The sequence below is a fragment of the Aquarana catesbeiana genome, linkage group LG08 (assembly GCF_042186555.1).
Source record: "Aquarana catesbeiana isolate 2022-GZ linkage group LG08, ASM4218655v1, whole genome shotgun sequence".
NCBI lineage: Eukaryota > Metazoa > Chordata > Amphibia > Anura > Ranidae > Aquarana > Aquarana catesbeiana.
In genome coordinates, this window is record NC_133331.1 from 297,721,581 (window position 1) to 297,738,125 (window position 16,545).

Here is a 16,545-nt window from a genome sequence, read left to right on the forward strand (position 1 = left end):
CGAGAAGGGGGAAGTGTACCCCGGAGTCTTTACTGATCACATTTTAGGATGAAGATCTGAGACTGGGGATCATTATAGGAAAAAATCTTTATTTCAGGACATTTACGACAAATTACATTTTCCCTCTTTCTTCCTATTTGAATCGTATAAAATAAAGACATACATGTTCCAATCCTCCCATCACCACCCCAATAATAAAAGTGGTATAATCCGTTAGTATAGACTAAGGAGGTGAGAAGGTGATTGGTGGGAAAAGTGAGACATCTCCAAAATGAAGAGAATATTTCCACCCCGAAAGTGGTGGAATGTTCTTCACCTGAAGGGGTTAATCTAGATTTCCACACTATATATGTGTCTATCATCATCTGCTGGAGATAAAAGACGTCACAGTGACTATGGAGGAAGAGGACGGAACATGACGGGGGGGGTTACTGGGTGTAAATAGAAAATAAGATCTTATTACCTCTACTGCTACCGATTTTTACCAATGTCTCCTCTCTCTCCTTCATGCCACATAGCATTTCCTGTCTGTATCTGACATCACTTCCTGTCTGTAGCTGACATCACTTCCTGTCTTCCATAGAGACTTCCTGTCTGGGTAGAAGTGAGATCACCATCTTGTGGAGCTCAGAGGAACTACAGCCCCGAGAAACGTCTAGTAGTATAAACACGGCCTTGTGCTGTGTGTGTATGCACTGTATAGCCTTATAGATGGGGTCATCTCCACTCCCACCAAGGGTAAGGTTGCCGCCTCATCCATTTAAACCCAAACACATATGGATTACACGGGTTCTGTTGCTTATTAAGGTGGTAATTAAACTCACTTGGTGGTGCCTTACCTGCATTCAATTAGCCACAGAACCCGTGTAATTCATATGTGTTCGGGTTTAAAGGGGTAAGGTGGCAACTCTAACTAAGGGGAATAGATATATATTACTGTTTAGGATGAGCAGAGGAATTTTTGCATCTTTGAATTTTCATCAAAACTGATAGCGGATTTGGTTATAGAAATTTGCTTGAAACGAGTTGAAAAGTTTCCCATGTTGCTTTGCAAGCTTGGTGACCCCCTCCATTCATCCAAATGTAGCACTTACCCCCAAAGGAGGCACTAAAAGGTGAGGTTGTGGAAGACAGTTTCATGTCACAGGTCATACACCATGGCAAGACTGAGCACAGCAACAGAACACAAGGCAGTTATACTGCACCGGCAAGGTCTCCTGGATCCATTCTAGTGAATTTGCCCAGTTGGGTGATACTGGGGATATCAGTTCAGGAGTATCATTGCTGGAGCAGAGCACATCCTTTAGCAACCAGGGCAATGACTGCTCCAGTAAGAATGGAAACAGGTGTTTAGACAAACTGAGACGGATACCACGATCTGTTCGTCCATCTCCTCCAGGTCACCATCCTGAAACTGTTTGATGTGGTTCCAGGTGGACTGAGAGAGCCCGAGAACCACAGTGAAGGGGGAGCGATGGGGGGGGGGGGGGGGGGGTTGGACCATATCACACGCACTATAAAAGTGATCATGCGGCTATACAGCCATAGAAGTTATCAAAGGTGGGAACAGATCTCAGATATGACAGATATGGATCTGTGTGTCCAGATCGAGAGGAACTCGAAGGGTGCTCCTGCAATAGTTGGCCAGCATGCTGGCTAATTCCCAGGTACCATGACTGGCGGTAAAAATAACAATTCAGCATACTCCTTGGAAGGGTTTGCTCTGGGAGAATCAATAGAAAATGATCTGGGGGTCCTTGTAGATTCAACCACGTCTTGATTATGCAGCCCAGTTTTGAACACCATTACACAGAAAGGATATCCTTGAACTGGAAGGAGTTCAGTGAAGAGCAACAAAATGAATAAGAGGGTTGGAGGACCTCAGCTATGAGGATTGAAGACATAGATTACAGATAGGAACCCCAAAGAAGAGATGCCTAAGGCAGGATATGATTCCGGTATACAACTACTACACCAGAAGGTGTTTCCCCATGAAGTGATTGTAGCTGAGTGTAAATGGTGTGCTTTAAGTATGGCAGGCAATTGCTTGCTAAGGTCTGGTCTTGACCTTTAAGTAGACTAGCTGGACCTGAGCGTGAGAACGGAATGAACTAGCTGGGCCTGAAATAGACAACTGCGTTGGCTAGCTGGGACTGAGCTTGACAGCTGGATAGGTTAGCTGGGTCTGAGATTGACAGCTGAGTGAGCTAGTTTGATCTGGGTTTGAAAGCTGGGTGGGCTAGCTGGGTCTAAGCTTGACTGCTGAGTGGACTACCTGGGTCTGAGCTTGACAGTTTAGTGGGCTAGCGGGGCTTAGGCTCAAAACCTAGCTGGGTTAGCTGGGCCTGGGCTTAATAACTAGGTGAGCTAACTGAGCCTAGGCTTTACAGCTGGATGGACTAGCTGGGCCTGGGCTTGAAAGATGAGTGGACTAACGGGACCTGGGCTGGACAGCTGATGGGGTTAGCTATGACTGGACTGGGCAGTTGAATGGGCTTGCTGGGTCAGAGATTGACAGCTGAGTGGGCTAGTTGGACCTGGGCTTGATATCTATGTGGTCTAGTTGAGCCTAGGCTTGACAACTCAATGGGCTATCTGGGCCTGAGCTTGACAGCTGGGTGGGCTAGCTGGGACTGGGCGGTGTAGTTTGGTGGGCTTGCTGGGTCTGAGATTGGCAGCTGAGTGGGCTAGTTGGATTTAGGATTGACAGCTAGGTGGGCTAGCTAGGGCTAAGCTTGACTGTTTAGTGGGCTAGCTGGGCTTGGGCTTGAAACCTGAGTGGGTTAGCTGGGCCTGGGCTTGACAGCTAGATGAGCTAGCTGACCCTGAGCTTGGACAAGCTGGTTGGGCAAGCTGGCACTTAGCCTTACAGCTTGGTAAGCTAGCTGAGCCTGGGATTTACAATTGGGTAGGCTAACTACTATAAGCCTGATTTGACAGCTGGGTGGGCTAGCTGGGGCTAAGCTTGACCAATAGGTGGACTAGCTGGGTCTAAACTTGACTGTTTATTGGGCTAGCTGGGCTTGGGCTTGAAACCTGAGTGGGTTAGCTGGGCCTGGGCTTGAAACCTGAGTGGGTTAGCTGGGCTTGGGCTTGAAACCTGAGTGGGTTAGCTGGGCCTGGGCTTGACAGCTAGATTAGCTAGGTGAGCCTGGGCTTGACAGCTGGGTGGGCTAGCTGGGTCTAAGCTTGACTTCTGGATGGGCAAGCTGGCACTTAGCCTTACAGCTTGGTGAGCTAGCTGGGCCTGGGATTTACAATTGGGTGGGCTAACTACTGTAAGCCTAGGTTTGACAGCTGGGTGGGTTGGCTGAGTTTGGGCTTGATAGCTGAATGGGCTATCTGGGCCTGGGCTTGACAGCTGGTTGGGCTAGCTGAGGCTGGACTTGACAAAAGAGTGGGCGAAATGAGTTTGAACTTCACAGCTGGGTGGGCTACCTGAGTTTGGGCTTGGCAGCTGACCATCTAACGTCGTCTGTGCTTGACAACTGGGTGGGATAGCAGGGTCAGAGTTTGACAGTTGAGTGGTCTATCTGGGTATAGGCTTGACAGCTGGGTGGGCTAGCTGGCTCTAGGCTTGACAGCATGGCGGAATAGGTGGTGTAAGAGTCCAGGGCTTACTACGCATGCACCAATGGCGCGTTGCCGCAAGAGGAAATCAGTGCCAAAGACGCGTCACTGCGCCAACCAGCACCTACGCAGAAGAACTGATGGAAAAGGGCTGGAAAATGCCCAGGAGGCGCACAGGAAGTGACCTCAACCCAATGGAAAAAGGCAGGAAAATGCCCAGGAGGCGCACAGGAAGTGACATCAACCTGATGGAAAAAGGCGGGAAAATGCCCAGGAGGCGCACAGAAAGTGACCTCAAACTTCCCTATATAAGCCCAGTCCAGACACTGCCAAATTGCTGGATTATCTTCAGTCCCCCTTTGTTCCTGTGCTAGTGTGTGATCTGTATGAACTTGTTGTGACCTGGAAACCTATTTGACTACTCTTGTTTGCTGCTTGCTATTGACTTCGGATTTGTACCTTGACCAGTCTACTTCTTTGCCCCTTTTGTACTCAGCTGCCAGATTGGAACCGACCATTTTTCTTCTGATTAACCCTTTTATACTTCGTTGCCAAACTGGACTGGACCTGGGCTCGGATCTCAGGCAAAGGCTTGCACAGTGCTCCGCACCCCTGGCACCGGTGCCACTCTGTGTCCACCAAATCTCTGTCTCCATCTCCAGAGGCTTCAAGCACACGAGGTGCAGTGGAGGCCTCCCCACTACTTCGGTCTCACCTCAGGTACGTGGCTCTCGTGACAGGTGGACCTAGGCTTGAGAGCTAAATGGGATAGCTCGGGTATGGACTTGAGAGGAGTGGGGGTGGCTGAGCCTAGGTATTATCCAGCCCTACGTTCAGAGGGTGACACCACCAGTCCAAAGTGACACATACAAGAAAAAAAAAACATAAAGCAGGAAGTCACTGTTGTCACCTCGGCTCCGATATGTACATTAAGCCTGCTGATGTACCCTGAAGTTCCTGAGTGCCATTCAACAACCTGCTGCTGTGATATGCTGTAGTGGTACCCCCCGTAGGATGTGGTCCACCTGTTCCCCTGCCCAGCCCAGCATTCACCTCTCAGGCACTCCGAGACTTAGAACAGTCCATGTACTTTGTTTTTGTGTTTTTATTGAGGGGATTGAACTTGGATGGGGTAAGGGACGTATGGGATGCCCATTAGTATTAGTAGAACTTGCTTGGGACCGCAATATACACTCCAGTATATACACTTCAATCTCCACTCCAGCAAAACTCGTGCTGACTATTACTCCTCAGCTCCTCCAGCACTTTGCTTACTTGAAGTTTTAGGCACAGCTAGCACAAAGAGGTTAGGCCTGACACTGGTTCAGCCAGGCCTTAGCAATTGCCTTTTGCAGGCAGGGACCGCAGGCTCCTAGAGTGTAGCAAAAAGAAGAAAGTTCCTGGTGCTAGCTGTCCTAACATGGGGCTACTGAGCCCAGTAAGTCCATCTTTAGGTCCTGTCAGCCCTCCTGGCTGCAGCTGCCCTTCTCCAATGCCCCTTTTACCACAGTCACTCCTCCAGTTCTGCACCCATCCCAGACTTTCATCCTCCCAGTCCTCTTAGGTGTGCCTCCCCAGTCCCCTCAGGACTCCGCATGTCACTCACCAGCCCTCCTGGATGCGACCAGTTGTTTCTCTCAGTGGAGACTTGACCAGCAGTGCTCTCTCCTGCTATCCTCTCTTGCTCCTCCTGTGCCTCCTCTCCAGGACACCTCCACGTTTTCTTGGAAGGCCCCATCCGCACCCGAGCCCAGGACCAAGGCCAGCCCCCCCCCAGACTTAAGAGCTTCATCAAAGGCCCTAAAAACCTAGCACCCCCCATCTCCAGCTTTTCCCCCTTGAAACCCCCCCCCCCCCCCCCCCAGCTGGGCTGACCTTGGGTATTTGTGGAGGCCTTCTCCCTGCCAATCCAGTTTGGGGATTGGTCAGGGCTCTCCAGAACAGACCAGGTGGCTCCACCTCCCCTCCAGCCCCTCTTTCTAGAAGCCACTGGAAGATTTTAGAAAGAAGTAGGAGGTCCTAGTGATGCCACCTGCAAGTCACCCAGCACTACCCTGAGCCACTCCCAGCCCAGATCAAAATACACACCCAGGATTGGCTCCCAGCCAAGCCTGGAAATTGACCAAAAACGCACTAGCACACTAGAGGGCGCTACAATGCAATATGGACAGATGATTATTACTGACAAGACGCTGCTATAAGACCACCTATATTTTGGGTCTTAGCGCTTGGTAAGAGGCTGCAATTTCTTTTCGTTCCTTTTATTGGATTTTCGCTCTTTCGAATTTTCACTCTTATTTTCAGATTTTCGTTCTTTCTGATAATAATTTATTTAGTTCATAGTTTATTATAGTTGTTTTTAGTCTTCTTCTTCTTATTATTATTAATAAATAATAATAATAATAAAACTATAATAATAGTTAATAATTTAATTATAATAGAGAATACAAAAAAATGAAATTATCTGAATGTAATCGATTTGTTAAACTCGTAGGTTAAATCGTTTTTCGCTATTTTGAATTTTCGTTCTTATTTGCAGATTTTGGTTCTTTCTGATAATAATTTATTTAGTTCATAGTTTATTATAGTTGTTTTTATTCTTCTTATTATTAATAAAGAATAATATTATTATTAATAATAATAATAATAATAAAACTATAATAATAGTTAATAATTTAATTAAAATAGAGAATCCCAAAAAATGAAATTATCCGAATGTAATCGATTCGTTAAACTCTTAGGTTGAATCATTTTTCGCTATTTTGGATTTTCGTTCTTATTTTAGAATTTTCGTTCTTTCTGATAATAATTTATTCAGTTCATAGTTTATTATAGTTGGTTTTATTATTATTATTTATTATTAATAATGTTAATGTTATTAATAATAATAAGAATAAAAAAAGATAAGTTAAAGTAACGCAGTGCCCTATCGCAAATAAAGGGGGTTAAATCTTCCAGAGCTGAAGTGGTTAAAGACATTTATATTGTGTAACTTGTCTAGTGGAGACAAGACCCGCTACTTCCTCTTTTAGAGACAAGACCCGCTACTTCCTCTTTTAGAGACAAGACCCGCTACTTCCCGTTTTTGTTGCTAGGCAGATATAATACGTATCTCCTCTCCTGATCCCGCGCCGTGTCCTGACCCCGGGGGAAGGAAGCCGTTACGCTTGTAATGAAACTTGTTATTTGTGTGATTCCAAAGTCCTGACCTAGAACAGGCCGCGGTCCCGACATTTAGGAGTCAGATTTTCGCCTGGCGGTTAGCTTGAAAAGATCATTCAGGAAGCTGCTGATCCCGCCCTCCATCCAGAGCTGTGTTTACTCCCGCTCTCTGCTCCGTCCACGAGTAAGGTAGGAGAGTGAAGGGACAGAGCTGCAGGGGCTGTAATGTGAATGGGGGGGGCAGAGCTGCAGGGGCTGTAATGTGAATGGGGGGGGGGGGGGAAGAGCTGCAGGGGCTGTAATGTGAATGGGGGGGGGCAGAGCTGCAGGGGCTGTAATGTGAATGGGGGGCAGAGCTGCAGGGGCTGTAATGTGAATGGGGGGGGGCAGAGCTGCAGGGGCTGTAATGTGAATGGGGAGGGGGCAGAGCTGCAGGGGCTGTAATGTGAATAGGGGGGAGAGCTGCAGGGGCTGTAATGTGAATGGGGGGGGGGAGCAGAGCTGCAGGGGCTGTAATGTGAATGGGGGGGGCAGAGCTGCAGGGGCTGTAATGTGAATGGGGGGGGGGAGCAGAGCTGCAGGGGCTGTAATGTGAATGGGGGGGGGGGCAGAGCTGCAGGGGCTGTAATGTGAATGGAGAGGGGGAGCTGCAGGGGCTGGAATGTGAATGGGGGGGGGGGGGGGCAGAGCTGCAGGAGCTGTAATGTGAATGGGGGGGGGCAGAGCTGCAGGGGCTGTAATGTGAATGGGGGGGCAGAGCTGCAGGAGCTGTAATGTGAATGGAGAGGGGGGAGCTGCAGGGGCTGTAATGTGAATGGGGGGGCAGAACTGCAGGGGCTGTAATGTGAATGGGGGGGGCAGAACTGCAGGGGCTGTAATGTGAATGGGGGGGGGGGGGCAGAGCTGCAGGAGCTGTAATGTGAATGGAGAAGGGGAGCTGCAGGGGCTGTAATGTGAATGGGGGGGCAGAGCTGCAGGGGCTGTAATGTGAATGGGGGGCAGAGCTGCAGGAGTGTAATGTGAATGGGGGGGGCGGGCTGCAGGGGCTGTAATGTGAATGGGGAGGACAGAGCTGCAGGGGCTGTAATGTGAATGGGGGGGGGGGGCGGGCTGCAGGGGCTGTAATGTGAATGGGGGGCAGAGCTGCAGGGGCTGTAATGTGAATGGGGGGGGGGGCAGAGCTGCAGGGGCTGTAATGTGAATAGGGGGGGGCAGAGCTGCAGGAGTGTAATGTGAATGGGGGGGGCGGGTTGCAGGGGCTGTAATGTGAATGGGGAGGGGGGGCAGAGCTGCAGGGGCTGTAATGTGAATGGGGGGGGGCAGAGCTGCAGGGGCTGTAATGTGAATGGGGGGGGGCAGAGCTGCAGGAGTGTAATGTGAATGGGGGGGGGCGGGTTTGCAGGGGCTGTAATGTGAATGGGGAGGACAGAGCTGCAGGGGCTGTAATGTGAATGGGGGGGGGGCCGGGATGCAGGGGCCTGTAATGTGAATGGGGGGGGGGCAGAGCTGCAGGGGCTGTAATGTGAATGGGGGGGCAGAGCTGCAGGAGTGTAATGTGAATGGGGGGGGCGGGTTGCAGGGGCTGTAATGTGAATGGGGAGGACAGAGCTGCAGGGGCTGTAATGTGAATGGGGGGGGGGCCGGGATGCAGGGGCTGTAATGTGAATGGGGGGGGGAGAGCTGCAGGGGCTGTAATGCGAATGGGGGGGGGGGGCAGAGCTGCAGGGGCTTCAATGTGAATGGGGGGGGGCGGTGCAGGGGCTGTAATGTGAATGGGGGGGCAGAGCTGCAGGGGCTGTAATGTGAATGGGAGGGCAGAGCTGCAGGGGCTGTAATGTGAATGGGGGGGGGGGGGGCAGAGCTGCAGGGGGCTGTAATGTGAATGGGGAGGACAGAGCTGTAAGGACTGTAACCTGAATGGGGGGGGAGAGCTGCAGGGGCTGTAGCGTGAATGGAGAGGGGGGGCAGAGCTGCATGGGCTGTAATATGAATGGAGGGGGGGAAGAGCTGCAGGAGCTGTAACGTGAATGGGGGGGGGCAGAGCTGTAAGTACTGTAACCTGAATGGGGGGAGAGCTGCAGGGGCTGTAATGTGAATGGGGGGGGAGGGGCAGAGCTGCAGGAGCTGTAATGTGAATGGGGGGGAGCTGCAGAGGCTGTAATGTGAATGGGGGGGGGCACACAGCTGCAGGGGCTGTAATGGGGGGGCAGAGCTGTAAGGACTGTAACCTGAATGGGGGGCAAGCTGTAAGGGCTGTAATGTGAATGGACGGGAGAGCTGCAGGGGCTGTAATGTGAATGGGGGGGGGGGGCAGAGCTGCAGGGGCTGTAATGTGAATGGGGGGGGACAGAGCTGCAGGGGCTGTAATGTAAATGGGGGGGGGACAGAGCTGCAGGGGCTGTAATGTGAATGGGGGGCAGAGCTGTAAGGACTGTAACCTGAATGGGAGAAGAGCTGCAGGGACTGTAATGTGAAAGGGGGGCAGAACTGCAGGAGCTGTAATGTGCAATTGTGGGAATTGGATGCCGTAAAGAAGGGCAGAGGACACCACTGTGGGGGGGTGACATGAAGGGGGGCAGAGGACACCACTGTGGGGGGTGACGTGAAGGGGGGCAGAGGACACCACTGTGGGGGGTGACATGAAGGGGGGCAGAGGACACCACTGTGGGGGGTAACATGAAGGGGGGCAGAGGACACCGCTGTGAGGGGTGACATGAAGGGGATGGAGGATATTGATGTAAGAAGGGAATTGTAATATAAGAAGGGGGGGCTGTGATGTGAAGGACCCGAGTCATCGCACAAACTTGCGATTTGGCAGAAATGTTTTCTGATTGGACCTCCATGAATTGTAATTCAATAGCTCTCACCTAGAAGGTCCAGCAGGAACGATGAGGATTATGAGTTAGGATCAAAGTGGAGGGGGGGTTGGGGGGCCCCCTTATTATTGGTTTATAATTTGTTCTTTCCTCTGGCTTATTATTATAATAGAACGATGAGGCAATTATTAGGAAATGTCCCGGGCACTATGCCCAGAGGCTTCAGTAGAAAAAGAGGAACTTCCTTTGTAATGGAATATTACGCATTATACATTAGTCTATAGAATGTTACAGAAGCTTTATTATTAGTTGTGTATTATGAGGGGGGTGGGGGGATGGGGCTTTCCCCATTGGTTAAAAGAGAAATTAGCGTCCAGACGTTTCCTGTTTTGTGTATGTAAGATGCTGAAAAGAGGAAATGAAACGAGTTCTGCTTTATAAATGTATTACTTCAGAAGATCGGTGAGGAACGGAGGGACCGGCACAGGTCAGTATAGAAAAGGGAGATCGGTGAGGAATGGAGGGGCCGGTACAGGTCAGTATAGAGAAGGGAGATCAGTGAGGAACGGAGGGGCCGGCACAGGTCAGTATAGAGAAAGGAGATCAGTGAGGAATGGAGGGGCCGGTACAGGTCAGTATAGAGAAGGGAGATCGGGTGAGGAACGGAGGGGCCGGCACAGGTCAGTATAGAGAAGGGAGATCGGTGAGGAACGGAGGGGCCGGCACAGGTCAGTATAGAGAAAGGAGATCGGTGAGGAACGGAGGGGCCGGCACAGGTCAGTATAGAGAAAGGAGATCGGTGAGGAACGGAGGAATGGAGGGGCCGGCACAGGTCAGTATAAAGAAGGGAGATCGGTGAGGAATGGAGGGGCCGGCACAGGTCAGTATAGAGAAGGGAGATCGGTGAGGAATGCGAGGGGCCGGCACAGGTCAGTATAGAGAAAGGAGATCGGTGAGGAATGGAGGGGCCGGCACAGGTCAGTATAGAGAAGGGAGATCGCTGAGGAACAGAGGGGCCGGCACAGGTCAGTATAGAGAAGGGAGATCAGTGAGGAACAGAGGGGCCGGCACAGGTCAGTATAGAGAAGGGAGATCGGTGGGGAACGGAGGGGCCGGCACAGGTCAGTATAGAGAAGGGAGATCGGTGGGGAACGGAGGGGCCGGCACAGGTCAGTATAGAGAAGGGAGATCGGTGAGGAAACGGGGGGCCGGCACAGGTCAGTATAGAGAAGGGAGATCGGTGAGGAACGGAGGGGCCGGCACAGGTCAGTATAGAGAAGGGAGATCGGTGGGGAACGGAGGGGCCGCCACAGGTCAGAATAGAGAAGGGAGATCGGTGATACAAAAGGAATAAATCCTTTTAGATACATATATATTATTAAGTCCTTATAGATTATTTGAAGGGGGCAGTATGACAGGAGGGAGGCAGTATGATGGGGCAGTGTGACAGTAGGGGGGCAGTGTCAGAAGAGGGGAGCAGCATCATGGGGGGGCAGGATGTAGGAGGGGGGCAGTGTGACAGGAGGGGGACAGTGTAAAAGGAGGGGAGCAGTATCATGGGGGGCAGTGTGACAGGAGGGGGGCAGTGTGACAGGGGTGGCAGTATGACAGGAGGGGGCAGTACGACAGTAGAAGGGTAGTATGACAAGACTGGGGCAGTGTGGCAAGAGAAGAGTACCTAGGCAGTGTGAAAGGAGGGGTACAGTATGAAGGGGGCAGTGTGATAGGAGGGGGGCAATATGATTGGGTAGAAGGGAAGTATGACAAGAGGGGGGCAGTGTGACATTAGAAGGGTACCTATTCATTGTGACAGGAGAGGAGGAGTGTTTTAGGACGGAGGTAGTATGACGGGGGTGGCAGTATGATATGAGGGGGGCAGTGTGACAGGAAGGGTGCAGTGTGACAAGAGAAGGGTCCTTAGGCATTGTGACAGGAGGGGGGCAGTGTGATAGGAGGGGGGCAGTATGATGGGGCAGCGTTATGGGAAGGGGACAGTGGGATGGAGGCAGTATGACAGGAGGGAGCAATGTGACAAGAGAAGGGTACCTAGGCAGTGTGACAGTGGGGGAGTAGTATGAAGAGGGGGGGTGCAGAGTGACAGTAGGGGAGCAGTATGATTGGGGACAGTGTGATAATGGGGGCAGTGTGACTGGGGCGGCAGTATGATATGAGGGGGGCAGTATGACAGGACGGTGGCAGCGTGACAAGATAAGGGTACCTAGGCAGTGTGACAGTGGGGGAGTAGTATGATGGGGGGTCAGTGTGACAGAAGGGGGGCGGTATGATGGGGAGGCAGTGTTATAGGAGGGGGACAGTGTCAAAGGAGGGGGAAAGTAAAATGGGGGCAGTGGTATGGAGAGGGGCCAGTGTGATGAGAAAAAGCCAGGGGGAGTAGTATGATGGGGGGTCAGTGTGACAGAAGGGGGGCGGTATGATGGGGAGGCAGTGTTATAGGAGGGGGGCAGTGTCAAAGGAGGGGGAAAGTAAAATGGGGGCAGTGGTATGGAGAGGGGCCAGTGTGATGAGAAAAAGCCAGTGTGATGGGAGCAGTATGATGGGGGGCAGTGTGACTAGAGGGGGGCAGGGTGACGGGTTGGCAGTATGACAGGCTTAACTTACCACCAGCCCGCAGACAACCAAATAACCTGTCTAACAGTATGCATTAAAAGCAGGGGTTTAGTCTGCACACATTTGCAAATGCATGCGTAAGCCACAGAGCCTCGTCAAGGCACCCTGGTATCTGTGGTACCTAACACTGATTTATAAATGTCCCCACAGTGGAGGCACGTGCATGCTGAGGTGAGAGCAGGTGGACTGAAGGGGAGTCACCCCTTCTTAAAGGTACAGGGGCCCACTAACACCCAGCGTATAGCACAATGGCTGCAAAGGTCTCAGTGCGTTGCCTGACCAAAAAAACATGACAGTGATACAAAAAAGACGCCACTTGCCACCATCTATAGCTGGCTATCAGTAAGAAGCATTGGAAGGCTAACAACAGGTACAAACAAGGCCAAGGATAAATTGGTTATTTGGTTGTTTGCGGGCTGGTGGTAAGTTAAGCTTGGTTTTTCCCTTGGATTTACCCTTGGCCTTGTTTGTACCTCATGTTAGCTTTCCAATGCTTCTTACTACGATAGCCAGCTATAGATGGGAGTGGCGTCTTTTTTGTATCATCCCCAGAAATACTCTGCCATACACTGCCATGCTCAGTCATCCCCAATCACCCCCAGCCATACTGTGGAAAAGTCTCCCACATGTGGTATCGCCATACTCAGGAGGAGTAGGAGAATGTATTTTGATGTGTAATTGTTGGTATGTACGTGCTATATGTTAGAAATATTATATAAAATGGACAACTTTGTGTAAAAAAAATGCGTTTTCCTTTTCTTTCCACATTTTCCAAAACCTTGTGGAAAAAAATGACCTGTTCAAAAGACTCATTATGCCTCATAGAATATACGTTGGGGTGTTTTCTTTCCACAATTGGGTCATTTTTTGGGCGTTTCCATTGTCCTGGTGCTTCAGGGCCTTCAAAAGTGCAAGAGGTAGTAAAAAAATGATATGTGTAATTTCTGCTCCTAGAACGCCTGAAGGTGCTCCCTGCATATTGGACCTCTGTATGTGGCCAGGCTGTGTAAAAGTCTCACACATATGGTATCGCCATACTCAGGAGGAGGAGGAGGAGAAGTAAAATGTGTTTTGGGGTGTAATTTGTGGGATGCATATGCTGTGTGTGTGAGAAATGCTAATATGACAATTTTGTGAAAAAAAATCTTGGTTTTGCAAAGAATTATGGGAAAAAAAACTTAAAAAAAACTCACCATGGCTCTTGCTAAATACCTTGGAATGACTACTTTCCAAAAAGGGGTCATTTGGGGGTTATTTGAACTGTCCTGGCTTGTTAGGGTCTCAAGAAATGAGAATTGGCCATCAGTACATCAGATGTGATCAATTTTCAGAGATCGGCCACCATAGCTTGTAGACTCTCTAACTTTCACACAGACCAAATAATATACACCGATTTGGGTTATTTTTATCAAAAGATATGTAGCAGTATAAATTTTGGCCAAAATTTATGAAGAAAAATTACTAATTTGCAAAATGCATTTTTTTTTTACAGAATTTTCGGTCTTTTTTCATTTGTAGCGCAAAAAATAAAAGAAACACAGCGGTGATTAAATACCACCGAATGAAAGCTCTATTTGTGTGAAAAAAAGGACAAAAATGTCATATGGGTCCAGTGTTGCATGACTGAGTTATTGTCATTCAAAATGTGAGAGCACCAAAAGCTGAAAATTGGTCCTCTTTAGGAAGGGGGTTTAAGTGTCCAGTGGGTACGTGGTTAAAGAAACTGGAAAAAATATATAAATACAATGCGCCTCAAAGGAGGAGATTGACAGAGAGGGAGGTGGGTGAAGTACCTGAAAGATGCAATGTGGAGCTATGATTCCCATTCCACCTCATTCAAACAAAAATATATCCACAGGGTCTGGGGGAGTGGGTCCAGAGAAGGCCATCATTGGAGAGGGAAGCAGGAGAAGCAGTGTCGGATTCATGAAGCCAGGTTTCAGTAACAGCAAGTAGTTAGTGATAAAGAGGTCATGGACAGAAGTGAGTTTGTTACAGACAGAGCAGGCGTTCCAAAGGGCGCAAGAGAAGGGGAGGCTGGTTTGAGGAAGAAGAGGAATAGAAACGACATTGTGTGGATTGTAGCTGCTGCCAGAGGGCATGGGGTGTTGAGAGCGTTGGGCACAGTTAAAAGATGGAGGCCCAGGAGAAGCAGAAGGGTGGGGGAGGTAATATGGGAGTGTGGTTTATATGAAGGGACATGCCTCAGTGTCCTGGAGGTTTTTTTTAGAATGTGGGTTTATAATTAGCAGAAGTTGGTGAGTGCAGAAATGGGCATAATAGAGGGTGATATATACAGGCTGTGGGTGGAGAAGAGGGGTGAGGGAAAGTGAGATTAAGGAGAGAGGACACAACTGTCAGAAGGATCGCTGAAGTGCAGAACCAAAGTCCTCCCACTTAAATAAAGAACCAACTTATAGAAAGACATGTGCCCCCCAGCCATATATAATGTGGAAATGTAGATGAACCCCTCTCAGGGTCAGAACATTATCCCACTTAAAGTTCTGAAACATTTCCTTAATTTAGGAGATGTCACTTTTTCCACCAATCACCTTCTCACCTCATCAGTCTATTGTAGAATTTCTACATCTATACTAACAATGTATGTCATGCTTACCCCTAACACAGGTGGTTACACAGTATAGCTGGCTTCTGTGTTCTTCGCCTATGGTACTCAGTTGCCCCCAGGACTTTTACACAATGCTATAGTGCCTGCCCACCACTCCAGGGCAGGAACGAACTGAGTACAGCAACCAAGTACTTGCGGTTGGCAGACAGGCAGAGTGGTTCAACGACAGTTCAGGTACAAGGCAGGCAAAGTTCAGAATAGTCAGGGTCAAATCCGTAGTCAGAAGGCAGCAGAGTTCAGAGAGTAGTCAATATCCAATTCAAGGTAATCAACGAGGGAATCCAAACAGTTGAGCAGGGCAGACAAACAGAGAGCTTGAAGCAGGTGTTACAAATGCAATATGACAAGCATGAGACTGCAGGCTTGGCTGGCTTAAATCAGGTTTGGTCTCCACCCAGAGACTGACCACATCAATCACCTTACAGGTGGGACAGACAGAAAGAATGCATCACAGCCAAAACCAGGATGCTGAAATGAGGAGCAGGAGCACAACACACTCCTGACAAATGGATTATAGCACTTTTATTAGTGGTGTGGGATGGGCAGTTTATTTAGAGGGAATTGTGATATGTATGTCTTTTTTTTATAAGATTTAAAAATGAAGAAAAAGGGGAAAAAAGTACTGTAATTGGTAGTAAATGTCCAGAATTTTTTTCCCATAATGTCCAAGTCTCAGCTATTCATCCTAAAATGTGATCAGTAAAATCTCCGGAGAACACAGGAATATGATGTGTCCTGGCAAAGCCCAAAGATAAAGATCATCTTTCCGTTTAGGAGAGGTGGGACACACCCAGGAGAAATGATTCTGTGAACAGAAAACTCAAGGAACGCAGCTCCTTCTCCCAATTTCCCTCCAACCGGAGTCAGAGAATCCTATGACATCACACTGACCTCACAGCTCCTCAGCATGAAGTGGGGTTTAAATAAAAAGAGACCTGACCGGTGAGGTGAGGAGGATTCTGGGAATGTCATTTGATTTTACTATTTGTGTTCAAATCTAGAGTTTTCCTCCTGTGAAGTCTGGAGATCATATGACCATCACATTGCCTCCACCTCCCTCCCCAATAGAATAGAGAAATAAAAAGAGGATTCTAGAAGTCACCAGAGAGATCATCAAATTGCTGACAGGAGAGGTGAGCGGTGCTCGGAAGGACGTCATGATGGACAATCAGCCGCCCCTCACATCACCGGGTAAGAGGAGACTTTATTGTAAAGGAGAGAGCAGTACGGAGGGTCCTCCTAGATCCCCCATCATCTGATAAACACATAGAAACAATGTATTCAGTCAGTGTGTGTGTTTCCTACAGATGGATCCAGTAATGGGAACCCACCAGAGAGATGTCCCCGTCCTCTGTATTCCCGGGATTCCACACAGGAAGGTCACACCATCCCTCACCATCATCAGGTAGATGATTGACAATTATTGGTAGTTATGATTTATCTACAAGCATGTTTGTTACAATGAATGTTTTATTATATATTCAGGGTGGAAACCTCGGGGATGATAATATTAATGTTAAACAAGAGTATAAAGAGGAGGATGAGGAGTATGGATTGATGGAGGAGTTTTCAGAAGAACGCATGGATATCATGGAACCACCTAATACCAGGAACCCACCGGAGAGATGTCCCCGTCCTCTGTATTCCCGGCATTCCACACAGGAAGATCACATCATCCCTCACTGTTATAAAGTTGGTGGATCGGAGCATCCAGAACATGGACTTCTGGAGAGGATGTGT